At 39.6% G+C, this 20,166-nt stretch overlaps 1 long non-coding RNA gene across 1 annotated transcript in view; it reads right to left on the bottom strand.

Annotated features, from left to right (window-relative positions):
* The window catches only part of LOC131572976 (uncharacterized), a 47,104-nt gene continuing 26,938 nt past the window's right edge, over window positions 1-20,166 (bottom strand). The window contains exons 2-3 of the long non-coding RNA XR_009276101.1: window positions 3,065-3,205; window positions 1-80 (exon numbers count right to left, since the gene is read on the bottom strand). This is a non-coding gene — a long non-coding RNA (uncharacterized LOC131572976). The remainder of the gene's footprint in view (window positions 81-3,064; window positions 3,206-20,166) is intronic.

The raw sequence follows: 20,166 nt of genomic DNA, 5'->3' as shown, positions 1-20,166 counted from the left end.
GAGGGAGAAGTTCCTTCACTGGCCGATCAGGACTCTCTTAACTCAGGTGGTTTTGGTTGCTTTGTCCAGGGTTGCACTCTCTAATAAAGAGAAAATTTGGGCAGGCTGGTTGGTTGATGTTGTGGCTGAAGACACAGGATTCAATAGCTGGACTGCCTCAGACACCATGAATGCTTGCCCTAAACATCTAATGCAGGTAAAAAATGTCTTTTTTTCCCTGATACTGCATTAATCTGATAGTCTATATTCATATATTACATCTCAAATAAAAAGTTTTGAAATTAATTCAGCCGGTTTTGTTTCGTTTGGGTTTTTTTTTGTTTGGTTGGTTTTGTTTATTGGTGTTTGTTGGGGTCTTTTGGGGGGTGTTTTTTTTTTTCTGAAGATCAATGTAATTTAAACATACCCAGTGCAAAAAAGAAGTCTAGTAATATGAAAAGCAGAATGAAATAAATCCCTAAAAGGTAGTTCCATTTTCCCCTGACATAGTAGCCTACAGGGTCCTAGGTGGTCACTGCTTCCCACCAGGCATCTTAAGAAACTTCAGACACTTTCTAGAAAAAAGAAGACAAAATCTGGGGTCTATCTTTTTAATTTTTTAACAGCTAGATAATTTCCAGGTATGTGTTTAACTCATTATTTTTCAGAAACTTTTCATTTAGTTATAGCTCTTCTTACTGAAATTCCATTTTCTGCCTTCTTCCAAAGGTTTGGTTTGGTTGTTTTATCTGGCACATTGAAAAACTGTGATGGAGATAGGACAAGGTAGTTTTATAGAGGTGAAGCTGGCTGGTCTGGAGTGTCCTAGGCTGCCTGCTCCACTGGGGCTGAGCACACAGCTCTAACCTGGTCGTGTCTCCCAGACCATCACAAACATCACTATCTAAAACCCAAATGCACATACCTCTAATCTTTGGAAGTACATGGAACCAAATGCACAGAATAATGTTCAGGTTTTTAGCTTAAACTATACACGCAGAGAAACAAAATGCGATTCCACCAAATAAATGCAGCCAAAGGGGAAAGAGAAGGAAGCTGGAGAGGTCAAGAGGACCAGAGTGGACAGCACATTGCACAGAAGCAGTAACACAGCAATGTCCTTCCTTCCCCTCCTGTTTTACAGCTGGGTTAGGTTACTCCTTTACTTATACAGACTCACTTTAGTCTAGAGTTCTGTACTCCTGCTCATTGGTGGGAATACCAAAATCCAACAAAACAAAACAGATGCTCAGGTAATGGCCTAAGCAGGTAAACATGAATGTTAAGGGTTTCTATGCTCTTCAGAGCAAGGACAGATGGCGATACAGGGCTGACCAGAAACACAAGTCCTGATGCTCCCTTCTGAGCACTACTTAATTTGGCTCATTTGTGGTTTAGTCCTGCCTAAACCAGCTATGTTTTCTGCATAAAAGAATTATCTTCTGCTAGATGTCACCTAAACCTGATTATCCCTATCCCTTTTACTCTTCATGTCCATTCCCTTATCAGTCACACACTCTTCACTTGTTCATAACAGTGTGGTTTAGTAAAAACATTTCTTCTTATTTGTTATTTTTTCAACTCTGTGCCATTCTTATTCTGCTAATACTTGCTCCAAGGCAAAATATTCAGCAGAACATATAATGTATATCCAGCAGGAGCTGCTGTGTAGTGTTCTCTGTTAAAGACAGAACAGCAGCTAAAGACAGAACTGCAGCTAAGACTCTTATTCTTGAACTCAGGTAACGACAACAAGAGTTTTCATCACCAGCTTCATTATTGCAAGGAACACTAATTTCTTATTTAGTTTTCCAGCTAATACCAGTTTGATTGCCTAGTTTTGCATAAAAATGCACACAACGTTAATATTCCATGGTTTTAATCCATCCTCTAGGACATTCTTCTTTCTCTTCCAAGACATCCTATTTTTTTGTCTTTTTACACTGAAAAAAAGAAGAATTAGGAATTATTTTCCTTAATTAGGTATTTTCTATATTGCATCTAGTTTGTTGGGTTTTTTTTTAAAAAAAAGCCCTATAAGCATGAAAATCCACACTGGCACCAAACTGAAGTAGAAAGCTTTTAAAATGCTTTTAAATTTTCTTTCAAGACAGAAGCAAGATTACAGTGTTTTTCCTGGCATGCCTTGTCCCCTTTGAAATATGGAGACTATTCTTGATATGTTCTTGTTTTCCTTGTATTTTATTTTAATGAGATGTGTCCTTTGGGAATGCATCATGAATCCCTTTACTTAGGCTTGCTCTATCATCTTACTGTGGTATCTCTCCAGTGCCAAGCATGCAATGTATATTTTTGTTAAACGTTATTTAAGTGAGGTTCAGAAATTTTCGCAGGCCCACGCAAGTGTCACAGGCTTTGACACCAGATGTAATATCTAGTGATAACCCTAGAAAAAAAAAAAAAAAAAAAAAAAAGTGTTTTTTGCAGGAAAGCCAGGTAAACAAGTGTTGGAGCTGTTGAAATAACATGAAAACCTTCTTAAAACAGACTCATTGAATTCAATACTTCTCAGTTATGAGTTGTTCAGAAATGTCAAAAGTCCCAACACCCTGTCCTAACAGAATGCTGCAAAAAACAGTTTCAAAAACTTGGCTGACAGGAGATAAAGGAACGTGGACACATGGATGGAAGTAAAAAATGTGTTGGTAAAGATGGGTGCATTTGATCAGAAAACAGTAACAGTGTGATTTTAAAAATCTGTCCCCTAAATTTCACAGTATCATGATTTTTAAGCCAATATCAGGATCCTCTAAAGGGCCAAACTGATAACCTTACAGTGATTAGGCTGCCTGTACTGAACACATATCACAGATGGTGAGAAGTCCATGCAATACATTGGTCAAATATAACTGTAATGACTGCTTCAAGGCTTTCTAAAGCTTAGATGTGTTCATGGATACTGGCCAAAAGGAGAAACAAAGAGCTATGTAGGCTGTTTGGAACAAATCGTTACATTAGCCCTCACAGATCCTTTCAGTTGTGGATACAGTTTAGAGGTTAAATTTTTTCTAATGTTTAAAAAAATTCAAAATAAAATTAGTCTGCACTAGCAGAAAATTAAAACCTTGTCAGGGATACTTCAGGATATTCAGTGAATGTGACAGACAAACAGTTCATCCAGCTTGTTGGCAGTTCATGTTCAAATCCATTATTGACACTCTTCTATTTTTCCACAGCACTTGAGGACCTCCTGAACAAAAAAGACCTGAAAAAATACAAAAAAAAAAATTACTTCAGGAACGATAATGATCTCCACTTGTAGTTTCAAACAATTAATTTTGTTGAATTGTACTACAAAGCAAAACTATAATCTCAGCTTCCCTTTGATACAGCTTTCTGGACATCCACAGCATATGTAAATCATGTGAGTTTTCTTGCTTGTCAGTTCCAAGTTCAGACTGTCTTGGAATTTTGAAATATTTATAAGAGAATTGTATCATCCTATTGTATCCCTCCAAAGCTTCATTTTCCTTTTTTCCCTCTTCTTCCCCAAATAAACAAAAATTAATAGTTATTGTTGCTATTCATGAAGAGGATGAATTCCAGGGTTATATGATATGGCAAATAAACAGAAAAACTACCCTTCTTCTTATGCAAGCCATACATACATTATGCTAAATTTGGTGTAGAGAAAGCAAACCTCGCAAATTCTTAGCAACCTAATTCCATCACTGCTTGCAGGTGAAATGAGATGACTGGTAGTGATACAAAGGCTGAGAAGAAGAGGGGGTTTTAAATTACATATACTTGGTAATTCATTGTCGAAATTAAGCCTAATAGGTACAGCTGCTTCATGGCTGTGAAAATGTTTCACATGGACAGCACTGCCCTTGACAGCAGGTGGGGTTTTGGATAAACAGCATCAGGAAGCAGCTAGCAAAAGACAAAAGAAACACTCTTGGAAAAGCTATGTTGGAATTTGATCAGCATGTTTTCCAGACAGCTCAGCTCCTAAGAGAAACACAGATTACTTCAGTTCAAAAACAATATCCAGCTGGGGAAAAATCCCAGAGATTAAAAACTACACAGCAGTAATGCTTGGTCAAAAGGGCTTGAGCCACTCTAATCCTTGTGTGATACATATCAGCCGCTGCTTCAGTTTTAGCAGCTGAAGACCCAGTGTTACTCTTCAATCTGGAAAAGAATGAAAGAAAGGAGAGGGCTATCCCACAGAAATACTGCTTCCTATGTGGGCTCCTCCTGGGAGCACTCTGACCGGGGTCCTGCCATCCCTCTCTGACTTGCAGAGTCAGCAGTGCAAAAGTGCAAGGGCAAGATTCAGCTGCTGTGAGAACCACTCCTGGATGGGTGCAAGTCTAAGACCTCTTTTTAATATGTAGGGATTACTTCCAGTGAACTGCTGTTCCTAAGGGATTCAGAAGTTTGGGACCCCAGACACTTATTTGAAAAGCTGCCTGCAGAGAGAGACAGGATGAGGTAAAACAGACAGTAGCTTCATTCTGCACGTGCGGCATGATTATCCATCTCCAAAGAAAAGCTCTGCAGAAAACAGGGCTTTCTCAGACCAGTTTCAGATTTCTGGATGAGTTTCCACTGGAATTATCCCCAGACAAAGCTCACTGTCTTCTACTCTGAATGTGAGTCACACACATACATACAGAGCCATGTGCAGATAATACAACTATTTTAAAAGAGGCCAAAAATAATGAGAGCACAAAAGCCCTCTTTAGAATGAATGGGAGAGAGAAAACCATATCTAGCAGATGACAATTCCACCAGTTAATGCACTTCTGGAAGACATTCAACTCTGTGATGTGCAGCATATAAGAACCAAAACAAAACTTACATAACATTGCATTACATTGACATAGTTTTCTAGGTAGACGCACTGGCTGGAATTCATATAAACATATCCATGGAAAAATAATATCTCATCCACATGTACAAGATTTACCAAATAAGAAGAAGTATCACAGCACTTGGCAATTATCATAACATGCACTTCATAAAGTGTAGCTATGAAAAACAATATCCAGTGTTTCCTAATAGGAAATAGCTAATATGGGTAAAAGTGGGGTTTATTCCATTGTCTCCTGCCTTGCAAGGAAACAATCTTATTCCATGGATACTACACAACACACCTCACACAAATCTATGCTTGGTAGCACTCCATATTTTGGTTTTGATACAACACCAAGACATATTTCACATTGTCCTAATTTTTACTTTGCTCCATGTAAAGCTATTTCGGAAGTATTTAAATCTCAGCCTCCCAAACAGAAACTTTCATTAACATTTCAGCAGTGAAGACTATTTTTAAAAGAGTTACAGTGCATCTCTTTTCCTGCTAAGCAAAAATTCACAACATTGAAACTGCATATTAAACATTACAAAACAGAAAGTGAAGGTCACTAGCAGTGTCATCTGTAAGCATGTGTAAGTATTTTTGTACTTGGTAAGTAAGAACTAAGCAAAATCTCACCAAGGCATTTGTCAACAAACTTGTATAGTTGCACAACAGCTTGGAAAAAGACATAAATTAACCCAGCCTTTGCTGAAAATTTAGAAACATTGCTTCCATTATATTTCAGGGTCTGCAAAATTTTTAAAAAGATTCTGAATCAGATCTTAGTGACTTCAACATAAACCCTTGATAAAGAGTTGAGCAAAGCAGACTTCTCTTCTTTTCATATTTTTCTTTTGTGGTGAAAAAAAAGGCATGAAATTTTTCCAGACACCTTGATCCAAATAGATTAAAGGAAGAAACTGAAGGAGTGCCTGATATTACAATAGACTCAATGTAAAATGAATTTTAGTTCCCCAGCCTTTGATTGCTCCTATTCAATCCAGATACCTATGCTTCTTCTGGCCCTTTTGCTATCACAGCAATCTGCTCAAAGAATTCTCTCAAGCTGTGTCTATACTGTGGGAACCAGCAGTATAGTGTTTTGTAAACGAGGTTTAGGCTGGTTTCACAAAACCAGTGTTTTGTAACTTCAGGTGTAGGAGTATCTGGTACGTCTTGTCTTGACCAGGGGTGTATCAAGACCTAGGGACACTTGTTGACATCCAGCTTACAAGGAAGGAAAAGTGTACAATTTGCTTTCTCTTCATTTTTCATCCTGCTGTAAGAAGAGAAGGTAGGCAGGCAGAGTGGGAGAGCATCACCACGTGGTCCAGTAGGTGCTGCCATCTAGACCTTGCAAGAAACTGTACAAGAAAGTAAATAATAAAATTAATCCTTAATAGTGGTGCTTATCCATGACTTTGCACATCCTTAAATGACTAATTACTCTACAAAGTTACAAGCAAAAACATAACTAAATTTCTGTCCACATGACCTTTTTATGAGGGGACATAGAGATAGGACAAGGGGCAATGGCTTTAAACTGAAAGATGGTATGTTTAGACTGGATAGTAAGAAGAAATTTTTTACTGTGAGGGTGGTGAGGCAGTGCAATAGGTTGCACAGAGAAGTTGTGGATGCTCATCCCTGGAAGTGTTCTAGGCCAGGTTGGATGGGGCTCTGAGTGACCCAGTCTAATGGAAGGTATCCCTGCCCACAACAGTGGGGTTGGAACTAGATGATCTGTCCCTTCCAACACAAAATATTCTATGACTCCAACATCTTTGCTAGAAATTAAATAATTCCTAAGTTGCAAAATTGCTTAAAAAAATCAAGAGAGACTCACAAATCCAGTTAGCTGAAATAACAGAAATCACAATTTCTACACCTGCAACATCAGGCTGAGCAACTATCAGAAACATATAAGGGCATGATGGTGGCTCTGAGACAACAGCTTTAGTGTCTGGAGCAGCAACAAAACTGCACCAGAAGGAAACATGAGGAACACAGACACACTGATTTTGGAAATCACTGAGACTTATCACAGCAAAATATTATTCAGAACTGCATGATCATAAATTAAGTTTTCATAAGCATTTAGGAAATTACATTCTAGTTAATTCTTAAAATTAGTTAGACCACAACCAAAGGTACTATCCATATTTCAAGACAAGAAAGATGAAGCGGTAGATATGCCACCAAGCACCTTCGTTCTTTGTCAAATCAGGAGCACACTCCACAGAAAAGTGTGTGCTTCACTTTCAGCGAAATGTCTTGATGCATCTTAAGCTGTAAAGGAAGAAATGTAAGTTCCTTATATGTTTGAAATAGGAAAAAAAGATCAGAACTCCCTAAACATACTAGCCAATCTGTCCAAAGCTCTGCAAAAATCAAAATATTTTAGGAATAGAAGGCACTTAACTTTAAGATGGCACCTAATTTATTTCAGTGAAGCCTCTACATCTTACTGTGGGAGGAAAATCATACAAAACATTTACAGTTGGAGATGCCTGAGATGCCAGAGATGAAAAGTTCCCAAGAAAATCCAAAAAGGGCTGGCAAAGCCAGCTCCTCAAAATTGCTAAAGTAATGCTAGCAGCACTTCTGTTATTACATAATGGATTTTACAGGTATTCAGCCATTATTTTTTCAGGAAGAATCAGAACTATTTACTGTCTTATGAAAGTTCCAGCTGTAGAAGAATGTTAATTTAATGAGTTTTCAGCTTTATAGTTCTGATTTCAATCATGACTGACTAATTAGCCAGCTTTATCAGTTGAAAGCCAACTGTTATCTTACAGAAAGTTATTGAAACCATTTTTAAAATATCTCCATTCACTCAGCCAATCTAAATATCAGATTTATTTTTTTTTTAATTTTATTTTATTTTTTCCCAGAATCATAGACGTTGATTTAAATTATTTTCCTGGAACTGAAAATCAATGCTATGTGCAAGCAGGGTATTAAACATGGTTTAACATCAGAGCAAGAATTGTACCACAACCAGCAAAAGGCTCTTGTAACACTGCATCCAAGTCAATTGTGTATTGTCCCTTTCCAAGATCTCCGCTGCTCAGAACCTTTTTAGATTTGCACGACATTCCTGTTTGACATATTTCAAAAACAGTGTTATAATGTATAGCTCTTCAGTATGATTAAATTTATCCTTTTTTAATGAAGAGAGAGATAGAAACTTCTGCTCTAAATTGTGTTTTCTCTAGTTATAAGCATAACTCCACCATTTTTGAGGCATAAAAAGACTCCCAAAGGCCACTTGTGCCCCTCACCCTGGATGGATTCCCTTCTTACATAGTCCTCCCTTAACTTCTCTTCTTGTTCTGCTGTCAATATGAATATTTTTAAAATAACTTTTACAGGGTTTATATTCAAGACAAACTTGGTGATTTTCTGCCATGAAAAACATTAAATACAAAATTCAATCTAGCTTCTGAAAAGAATGTAACTGTCATTACAATATATAACTGTTTCCTTTTTCCCTTCCCCTCCCTTTCCCTTTCCTCTCTCCTCTGCCCTTCTCTCCCCAAACCACTCCTAATCACACTGTTGCTTTACCGTACTACTGTGATGAATGGTGAAGCTCTTAAAAGAGTGACTCACACAGCACATCCACACAAAATTTTGTCATGCTATCTCCTCCATCCAGATGCAGTGCTATTTTTACTACATCTGGAAGTGGGTCGAGATTAGGTCAGCTGGTTAAAGCATAGTGCAAATAATGCCATGGGTTAAGAGTTGGACTTGAGGATCCCTGTGCATCCCTTCCAGCTCTGAATATCCTGTGACATTAGAGTGAATGAACAACTGTTAATGACAATTGACACAAAACTATGTCTGTCTTTATTGTTCATGTTGGTCAGTCTGATAATACTGCTCTGACTATACTAAAACCAACGAAGTCATATTAAATTACTACCTGCTGCCACATCCTAAAACTTACATAATTAAGGTTTATGAGCTGCTACATGGGGAATCTTTGAATTTTGAGGGCTCTTCTCACCAAAAAAACTGCAGAACTTTCTCAGGGATTTCATTTACAGAAAGTAGAGGCAGATGGGATGAGCTGAGTAAATGTACTTGGCAGGATTCATGAAGTAATATATCCAAAGATAAAAAATGTAAATTAGTTTTCTTCTTTTTATATTAGAGTCATATACTTCAGTTCAATACTTTGTTGATAGACTCAGTGTAGTTCTTCGTGGATAGACTTCCTCCACGTGCCCTCTATTTAGGGAGAATACTTATTATCATTCAAAAATAACAACTGATCTTCCTTGTCATAATTTCAGGGATAGATAGCAGTTTTCCTGAACAGGACAGAACCACCAAGCATGTTTGTTGGTGGGTTTTAATAATCTCAAATCATAGTTATTACTTTTCCTGATACTGGTTTTTATTCACACACTGACCCTGCTTCTTGCTTACTGTAGATCTTTGGTCCTACTTTTGTCTGTGGATTTACTGATTCTGCTGGCTCTGACACTTTGGCACTCTGTCCTGCTCCACCTTCTCCCCTGAGTTTCCTTCCTCTCCTCCCTCTAATGATTGCTTTCCCTAAATTCCATTCATTAGAGAGGTCAGGAACAGACAGCATCCCAGCCACATGTGAAAGTGTTTTCTCTGCTTCCCATTTTAGGATAATCTCTGTTCCAGATGTTTACAAGCATTACCTGGTTATGAATTGCTAGTGTGCATTTGCTCTAAAATAAGCAACAGAGTGTAAGAGTATTAAACTGCAAAACACAGAGACAAACATCAGAAATTGCCATGTTGGTTGTTACAGCCGCTTGCCATATCTATATTTAGCATTGTCTGGGAATTGACAATTCCCATTCAATGGTGATTTTTTTTTTTTTTAGTTCTGAATACTTCACCAGATTTCCATCTCTCTAGCTTAAATTTTCCATCTGGACATCTGCTTTGAGGCAGTATCAGTCATAATGGAGCAACAATGTGTAAAAATGAATCCAAATAAAAGTCTGCTTTGCCCACATTTTACTCATGTTAGAGAGTGAAGGTAAACTGTTTCTCTGGGAGTTTTTGTATCCTCATATTTGGAGACAGAAGTTTGAAGCTTAGCAGGGAATAGCCTGATATATGAGAACTTTTTCTCATGTACATGGGAGGAGGGGAGCCATGGAGGAGGGTGGCCTGGGACAGGAATCTTAAGGATTGAGTTTTGGAGGAGTAAAAAAGTCAGAATGAAGAGGAAAAAGCTGTCAATACAAGGCAGAGGGATTGAAGTCCTCTAAGATGTGGCTCCCTTCAGAGGAGGCATCTCACAATTCTGCTGTAGCAAACATGACACAGGCAAACAAACTCCCTACACCCTGGGGAGGGCACACAGGAAGTGTGGGTCCATGTCCAGTTAATCTAATGGCTTCAGATGGCTCACACAGGCTATCCATATAATTGCCATCTTGGTGCAGATGCTTCTTAGTGTTTAAAAATCTCAAAAAGTAGGCCTTGTATTGTGAAATGTTTTCTGTGCCTCTTTTAAGCCCTGTGAAGTGCCACAAAACAAACCTGTCACAGAAAAGAAATCTGAGACTACAGAAAAGAACAAGGAAATCACACCATTGTTTGCATCACCATATCTTCATTTCCCCTGCAATACAATATATTTCCGTTACAATATAGTTTTTCAGGAATTTTCAGTATGTATACTGCAGGAATACATACCATTGGTTTGCAAAGACCTTGTACCTCATTCAATGCACACCAGATCTTACACAGAGATGCCTTCCAGAGAGCACTATTGGCTCTTCAGGCTTGCTTCTTCTCCTGCAGAAGTTGTAAAGCATGTGGTAAAGTAGATTTATATCTTCCAGAACAGAAAGGATCATTCCACAGCTGAACACTTCCAAGAATAAATGGATTCTATATTTGTCTCTGCCACAGACTTCCACAAAAGGTACTTCGCAGACCTGTGTTCTTTCAGAGATATGTACAGCTCCTTAGTACATGTAAAGAGTGAAGTCCTTGTGCTTAATAAATCCTTTGACTGTGCTTGTTTTTCAGCTAGTCTGCTGTCTTGTCCCCAAGTATCTCAACCAGAAGCCTGAATCTCTGCTACTCAGAACACAGGCCAACCAGAAGACTCAGATCTGCTGATGGCTGAACTGGCATGTCCTGACTCCCAAAAATGTGGGAAGGAGTCAGAGTCTGCAAATCCTTCAGCCCCACAGCTAGAAAGAGCAGCCACACTTAGATCCAGATACTTCTTCTGAAGAAAGCAGAATAAGGAATGCATTGTTTACTTTTATCTACCTAACTGCAAAATCTTAAGTAGAGACAAAGTACCCCTTGAATTTCCTGCACCTGAAACCACTTATTTGCTCCTTCTGGTAAACCTGGACAGCCACTGCATGTGAGGCATCCTGTAGCTAAACCACACTTTTTCTCTCTTTGCCAGGGTCCTAGGTGCACCAAGATTCCTTACTAATGTTGATGAAGCTCACCTGGGCCTTCTCCCACCACCCTGCCCAGGGTCTAGGACTCTATTTCAACTCAGTCCAGAGTCATCAGTCCCTGAGCTAGAGATGCCACTGGAGTGCCAGTCCCTAGCCCTGCCTCTTGCCTGGACTTCAGATCCACACTGTAGTCTTGCCTCCAGCCCTGTCTCTGGCCTCATCTCCTTTTGTTCACAGACAGACACCCTGGAGGAATCCTGGATCTGGGTCATTACTCCTCCAGTCTGGAGCTGTTGATGAAGCCTGTTAACAGTACCTTGATATGCCTCTCATGTTTGGGTCTCAATGGAAAGCACCCCATTGGTTAAGGCACAGCCTGAACTGTGGTGACTGTCAGCCCTGAGGTCCCTGTCCCACAAAGGAAAATGCTGCTAAGGAGTAACAGACAGCCTGCACTTGGGTTCATTTGTAACACACTCAAGTCTCCAGCTAAGAAATTGGTCAAGCTGTGACAAGAAATCATTCTCCAGAACACTAGGTTAGACAAGCACTGCCTAAGTTCTGCCTCTCCTGGACATAGGGTATATGCCTAATTAAATTCCCATTTGTTTGTTCTTCCATTTTATAACTACTGGTCACTTACAAGAGCCAGTGCTGACTCTAAATCTATGAGAGCCGATTTTCCTCATTCATCTCCCACATACCTCCCCTTTTTGAAGAGTACAAAGTATCTTTAAAGCACCTTTTACAAAATGTTTTGGCAGTGCATCAGATCCCTCCAACCCCAAGCACCTTTTCCTTTCAGAAACTGTATCTGAGTTGGACACTGACACCTATAAAAAGCACTCTCTTGAGTGCCATCTGTCAATGAGCCTTCAGCAAGGCTATAAAATAAGGGCACTGACAAACACATGCCAAAACACAATGTACGTCAGTTTGAGCATCTACAGAAAATATTCCCCGAGATATAACCAGGGCAGAAATCCTATATGATTCCTCAGCCTCTTTTGCGTCAGCCTCCTATCAGAGTTGGCATTCAGTGTTGGCTTTCCACCTTTTTCCACCCGTCAGCTTTGACAAAGAGAATTTCATCTGCCTCTTTGCCAGTTTTAACACCAGAATCAAGATGCTGAATGGCCACAATGAGTGCAAACCCTGTGATGAAGTTTGACTTAAGTAGAAAAAATGTTTTCCTGGAAAAATGTATTCAAAGCAGATGTAAACCCGCTGAACCCCATGAGCCTACAGGACTGGTGATCGGAAAAAGGCCTGATAATTACGATATAGGATGCTCACCCCAGCTCTGCTACTAACATGCTGTATGACCTTGAGCTATTTCTCTCTCTGCTCACCTCTGCCCTTTTGAGCACCTTGGCTATTCCAATTAGAAAGTTAACGCTTCCCCAGATACCGTATTTGACCAATCCTGTTACCGTTCCCAGCACATTTTACATGGTGCAATCACCTCCAGTGAGATGGGACATTCCTGTGTGGTGAATCCACACCAGGCAAATATGCATAGCTTGGTGGTAATGGCTGGCTCCTGGAAAGGGAGATGTGCATTCCTAGCAGTAGCAGCAGCAGTTTCTGACTCTGTGCTGGCCAAAGGGCAAGTGCAGGAGGAGGTGTATGGGTGTCTGACAACTGCCAAAATATCTTGGCAAAATGCTTCCCATCCTCTCACATACAAAGATGGCAGGCTGGATTTTGTTTTGTGGACCACTTTGACATAACTGCAGCACTGCTATAAGGTTCCAGATGGGGACACCTCCGGTGGCTGACTGAGCCAGTACAAGCCTGAAAAACAGGCCACTGCTGTGGAGGAAGACCAGTCCATCCCTACAACACCTCACTGGACTTGTGAGACAAGGGCAAACTCACCTGGCACTAGACCAGGAACTAAGGCATCCCTTGGCCCTGAAGGGTGATGTCTCATGTTCATCTGTGAAACCCTGAAAAAGACAATTCTCAAGGAGATGCAGAGAGTGTGGGGGGAGCAGGGGAAGGCCCAAGGGTAGCTTCCAGTAACCTCAGCAACAGAGCAGTGTGAGGAGAGGTGGTACTGAAATGGCTGCTAGGGACAGCAGGCAGTAAAGTGACAGAACTAATCAGCACATTTGACTAACGATCTTGATTACCAATTACATTTCAAAAAACCCCATGGCAAGCTCTTAGAAATAACATTCTTACTGAAGATGGTGCCTATTTCTATATCTCTTCTGACTGCAAAGAATGCTTCATTTTATTTGTATTCTTAATACTGAATGAGCAAATAAGGAGTCATGAAGCAGAACAACTGAAAAGTGCCTCTGCAGAGACATTTATTACCCATACTATTTTCTCCACTAGTTTCATGAGGACCCATCACTGGGAAAAGAGGCAAATTACTAGGCTGGCACTTGCAGGTCCCAAGACCTTTCCTCTGTGAAACTAAGAATGTTAGTGAGAGGATATGATATACTGTGACATGTCTCTGGCCATCGTTGCATCAGGAGTTCAGGGTACAGAGAAGGATGAAGATAAGTAAAGAAAACAGTTTATAATCTGAGATTTTAAATTAGAAAAATTATATGGTATAAAATTAACTATTAAAAACAAAACAGGAAAATAATTATAGTACACTCTTCCAGTGTATTATTTTGCTTTATCTCAAAATTTCTCTTTCCTAAAATAGATACTTCAGATATTTGAAGATTTGCGGCTTCTCTTATCATCTGTTTTGCTAATAATAGCATTAAAATAAAGAGTCAAAAAGAAAAGACGAACTGGGAATTCAACCACTAATCCCAAAATAGAAAAGGGAAAGATGTTAATCTTGTTTCCTGATATGAAAGGTCCCAGGAGGAAAGACAGCAGGCTGAAAAAAAGAAAAAGGTCTCTTCCTTCCATGACGTTTTTCATATTTTTTCCATTTTTTTGAGACCAAAATAGTGTCAAAATAAAATCCGTCTCCCCAACACTTTTGCATTAAAATAGCATTTTCTAGTGGAACAGTTCTGTCAAAATGTCATGACCAACTCTATTCAGCAACTTCTGTTGCCGTGGAAATCTTATCAAGGTTACAAATAGAGCATTAGAAATAATATTTTCTCAGCCAAGCTGCTCCTTGCTTATCCAGCAAAGGAGCTTCTCAAATCCTTGCTCCCAAGAGCATTCACCTGCGAGGTGGTAGGGGTAGGACAGCCTGAAGTGGAGATTGCAACACTTTTCAGGAAAGTTGAGTCATTTTGGGATATACCTAGCCTACTTAAAACAGTTATTCCTGGCTTTATTTTTTTAAATTTATCTTCTTTCCTACATAAACATATCTGGGAATCTCTAGGTTCTGCGTAAATGTTTGATAATGTTTTCCTCTAAAGGTAACAAGCCAAACTCTCCATGCCTACATCTGCCATTTAAGTTACACCTTCTTGTTTTTCCCCTGGAAAGAAAAAAATCGATCCTGTCTTTTTATGGTTTCAGTTTATATTGTCTCTATCTCTGTCTATTTTTAGGGATCAGGGAATGGTAGGCAGCAGATAGCTGTTGATACCAGGCAGTGCTGAGTGAGAACCAGGCTCCAAGGATGGAAATTAAACTGTATTTGTCAGTAGTGCTTCCAGTTGAAGTATAAATCACACCCATCTACACACAGTCTAGAACTAATTAGTCTAGAAACTAATTTAAGTTTCTCAGGCAATGATATAGTCATTCCTGTGTTTGTACAAATGGATGTACACAGCTCTTTACTCAAGTAACAGTCACTGGCTACATTGCCCCTGACCTGATAAAACCAAGGAAGTAGGGTGTTTAAAGCAGTGTCCTTTATATCCCTTAGAGAAGTTACTCTGGGACATATCTGTAATATGAGACAGACCCACATTCTGCTTTCATTCATTAAAAAGAGGGCTGTCTTTTTGAATCCAGACATCCTTTGCTCCATATCTTTAATGACAGCATAGTTTTCATGAAGCTCCCTTATTACTAGCTCCAAAATCAGATCCTCTCCACCTATCAGAGAAATGTCCTCAGTATTCCTTGCCCTCAATGCACCCAGTCCCACTTTTTCTGATCTACAAACCTTCAACAATATGGTAAACTCTCCTCTAAAGTAATAGAAAATAGACCCAGAAGTGCCACAGCCATGGGACATTAGACACTCTTACAGTATAAATTCACTCTGCTGTTTCAAATACAATAAGGCAATTTTGTTGGATTAATTTTCACCTGGCAGATTTTATGCCGGATCAAGTACTGCCCATCTTTTCATGGCCTCTCTAAAGTGTGACTAAACACACAAAGCCAATATCTACACCAGAATGCATTCAACAGAAATGGGATCATATGCGCACCCATGACTTGGCTCGGGTTTGTTACCCCTGTGTGATCCTGGAAGGAATATGTTGGGCAGGAACAGTCATGGTACCAAGGCTGGGGGGAATTCACAATCCATACAGAAGTGAAAGATTCTCCCCTGGATTGTGGGATCATGACTGGGTCTGTGGAAACTCCTGTTTAAGCCAGAATCGCCTTTGGTTTGCTCTCCTCATAAGGCTGCAGGAAAGGGCCCACACCCCTGCAATGCAGGCTAACTGGTTGTACCTTGAGAGTTTGACACCAGTCCTCCAAAGCAGGGCAGTTTCCTCATCCTAATGAGATGTGGACTGGACCACTCCTTGGTGACAGTATCTGAACTCTTCAGAGAATATCTATAATGATTAACAGAGTCTGTCATTCCACTTGCAAAGCTATTGATGATAGGCTTATCACTCAAACATGTCTTTAGGTTGCAGAATTTTTAGCCACTTGTGGTTTTACAACTTTCCCAACCTTTGGCCATGCTATGCTTAAGAAATTCAATAAAAATGACTGTTTCAGCAACACCTGAAGATAGGAAGTAGGGAATAACCAATGTGCTTTCAATACCTTAGTGGCCAATAGTGTAATAAAAAACTTTAATCTGCTCACAGTGTGAACCTAGAATGCTCTCACAGAGGCCTTACTGAAAAAAAGATGGTTAAAGAGTAATTGTACAGAGTGTCTTTTATGTAAGCCCAAGGAGGCAGCAAGGAAGCAAGAAATGGTCTCTGCTCTTACTAGGGAAGACGGAAAATTGGAGACCATAGTTTCACAGTAACCAATTTTCAGCAAAAACATCCCATCCTAGTGTTCCATCTTCATCTCCCACTGAAGGCCAAGCAGGTCCTTCACAGCTACATTGTGAAACACCACACCTGCACCACCACTCCTGAAACTCTACTGTGAACTCCACAAAAGAGCCCGCTGGAGTTAAAAACAAAGTAATTTGCACAATGGGTTAGTTCCTTAGTCTGCATTGGCTGACTGAGGGGCTAACTCCTTGCAGTGCAGGGGAAGGAAAGAGTACATAGATGCAAGAAGGAAGAAGAAACCCTGTTGTCTTGTCACTACACAAAATGCCTCATACTGTGGAACCACAGCCAAAGGTCCCAGTCTCTAGGAAGTCTAACCTCTTGAAAAGAATTCTAATCAACATCTAAGAAAATAAATCCAGCCATCTTGTACTGATAGGTTTGAATGGGGCACCCTGATATATGATTGCACACTGCTGTGTATGACTGCCTGGTAAAGAATCCTTCAATTTATAATGATTTTGGCAACTGTCTTTTGACTAAGACTCTTCCTTTGTAAAACAAACAAAAAACTAAAGCCTCTCTCTTCTATGTTACAAATACTTATAGTGACATGGGAAATGCCAAGGAAAATGCTATGAAAAATTAACAGATACTTCTGAGGAGTTTGGACACAAGGGAAAAGTGGACCATAAAAATCCCTAAGATTGTTTCTAGAAGCAACAAGAACAAAAGCCCATAAAGAAACTAGTTGTTTTAGGAAACCAGCAAAGTGATTGACATGTTCTTCAATCTCATCTAGGAAACTCTTCTGCTATCATCTAAATCTAGGAAAAACAAATGGGTAAAATGCATATATAACTCTTCCTTAAGTCACCAAACTAATGGACAGTAGTTCATCATTATTCAGTGTAGTTGTCTAAAGCTTTTAATTCAGCTGTATGACCACAATTAAAAAGCATTGTGAACTGTAACTGCTGTACTCAGCAGATGATAACCTCTGATGTGGGATTTTCTATCCCCAATGTAGGTCATGCTACTAAGGTCAAGGAAAAGAGAAGATTTTTACCAGTAGATCTCTACCACATCTTTATTGAAGAAATAAATCAATCTTCAGTTTCATGCATCTGTACTCAAAAAGAGAGAAAATAAAATTCAGGAAATCAATCTTCAGTGTTTCCCAACAAAAGCTATCTGCTTGCTCAGATCTGCTTGTCAGGTTTTGTAGGCCATTTAAAAATAATCAGTGAGATGAAAATGTAAAAGTGAGAGCTTGGCCTTTTACATGTCCTGTGCATTAAACTCTTTGAACATTCCTTCTTGACCTCCATTTGGAGTAGCCTCATTAGTATAGTTTACAAGTCTTTAATTCACCTTGTCAATATTATCAGAAACTCTCTTCTGTACCTTGTCACCCGTTCAGAGAAAGGAGAAACTTGGCACAGTTATAATAAACCAGTTCAGGGATGTGAGTTGCATTCATACCTATGCTGACCATTGCTCTGCTGTCCTGCAAGCTCTCCTATCACTTGTCCTTACTCTGTTTCTGAGATTTGGAAATTATTGGGTCCACACAAGAATTTAGACCCTTCAGATGGAGGACTGTGTCATGTGGGCAGCCTAGTGTAAAAGGTATGTTCAGTCCTTGAACTGAGGATGAGGAAGTGCCTCCCCAGCAGGGAGTTGTCCCCAGTCATCGCAGGCTATCCATGCTCTAACTTTTGGGCAATCTACCCCATTACTAAAGGGCGCACTTAAGCAAAGAGGATAGATTCTCATTTAGCCTAGGCACACTCCTATGGCCTATGATAAACCAAGAAAAAGAAGTGGGGTTCAGACCTGCTATGTAATTCAGCATTTCATGTATGATATTTTAGGTAGCTGCAGACTGCATTTTATCTTACTGAGACACCTGTTTTTCCTTGGGTTGCCATGGAGCTACAGGGTATAACAGCCGGCTGTGAATTCCACCTGGGGAGCCAGGATCCTGCAAGGTAAAAGCCACTTTGACAATGCTCAAGTTCCTGGCAGATTTAACCGTTGGTGGTACCTTACCAGTGACAAAAATAAATAACTTTTACTTTCATCTGGCAGACCTGCAGTAATTAAATCCACAACTTGTTTTTCTGTTAATTGTGTCAGGTAGTTTTTTTGCTGACGGCTACTCCCTGTGCTCCCTCTGGGCCAGATTTGTCATTTGTCCCCGCTTGATACAAATGCATTTGCAAGTCATATTCTTCACGGTCATAAACTTCCTTAATGATTAAGTTAACAGCATGAAACTCCAACTTGTAGAACAGACAAAACTGGACTTAGGAAAACTACTGTCTTTTTTTTTTTTTTTCCATGAGGAAAAAAGATGCCATAGACATCATGCCATGTGGAGCTGTTTCAGTTTGTTGATATTTTTATCCAGCTTGATATTTTTATCCAGCTGTGATTTTTGGACAAAATAAATAATTATAAAGACAAAAAAACTGTCATTCAAAGCAAGCTCTGAGGTATTTTGGTTAACAATATGAATTTTTCCTATGTCTTATCTTCCACAACTCTGCTAGATAAAAATAAAGTCAAGCTATTTAGTCCAAAAATAAATAATTTTGCAGAAACAAACTATTGTGTTGTTGCACATTTGAAAAATAGAGAAAATATTTTAAGATATAACTCTAGAGATGCATGAGAAAAATATTTATTGTGTTTTATCAATGCTCAAAATGAAAAAACAAATTCCTTTCATTCCAGAAGAAGACCTAGCAATAAGGAGACCAAGCATGCTTACAATACAAGCCAGTGTCAAGCTCTACACCTGTATATGATAAAGACAGCCACATGAAAGGATAAGGGCATCAACTAGCTGATGATAGAGACTTAAGCCTTCTAAATCACATGGCAAAGATAAATTAGAACTATCTGCCACCTACATCAGATGGTGAAGGAGGCAGGAACACAATGCTCTGGATACCAATTAGTGGCATAATGGAGCCAGTATCTCATGTTCTAGTGTGTCAAATTCCAGCAGTGCCAGTGAGATCAGAGCAGAAGTCACAGCAAGGTCACTGCGATCTGTCAGCAGGACAGCTTCAGCCAAGTACTGCATCCTAATCCCCGTCTGCTGAGAATCTAGTGGAGGAGAGATGCCTGCAGTTAAAATATGCCTGCAGCAATATCCTCCAAGGGCATTGGGCTGGAAGCAGAGTAGTCCTATACAAGATCATAAAATGCAGCTGATTTTAACTTAAACCAGCACTTTCTGTTTTAATACATGAATGTGTTGAAGTCTGTCTGCTCACAGAAACACCAAGGCATCAGCAGTGTGACAGGGACACATTACAGTACAAACACCTTCAAATCACTTCTCCTCCACTTCCAGATTGGAAGAGATACTTCTGTATGGAAGGTTAACTTTTCCTGTACTCATCCCTTTGGTAGGTCACCATGAAGAGTCAGTAAGTTCACAGCATAATAACTAAATAAATGATTTATTCTTCCTGCACCAACTGTCAGGCAGAGAAGCAAAGTACCAGGACAGCACACATGTACAGTGCTGTGCAGTGCATGAGGCACAAAGCAAAAACCCTTGTCTTAGCTTTTTTTTCAACGCCAGAGATAATCAGTTATCCACACGTGGTAGCCTGCCCTTCCATGATATGGTCACACTCTCAAATGTAAACACATCTGTCATGCTTCACACCTGCCCATGCTGTACATAGCTCCAGCAAGCCAAAGAGCTGCCAGAGCAAAGATAGTAAGGAATATAATTTTTCTAATACACTCAGAGTGGTTGGAAAGTAAGGCAAAGTCATATGCTTGGGCTGTGGCATGGGGCACTGGGATCACT

The sequence above is a fragment of the Poecile atricapillus genome, chromosome Z (genome assembly GCF_030490865.1).
Source record: "Poecile atricapillus isolate bPoeAtr1 chromosome Z, bPoeAtr1.hap1, whole genome shotgun sequence".
Lineage (NCBI taxonomy): Eukaryota > Metazoa > Chordata > Aves > Passeriformes > Paridae > Poecile > Poecile atricapillus.
This window is presented reverse-complemented; position numbering and strand designations above follow the sequence as displayed.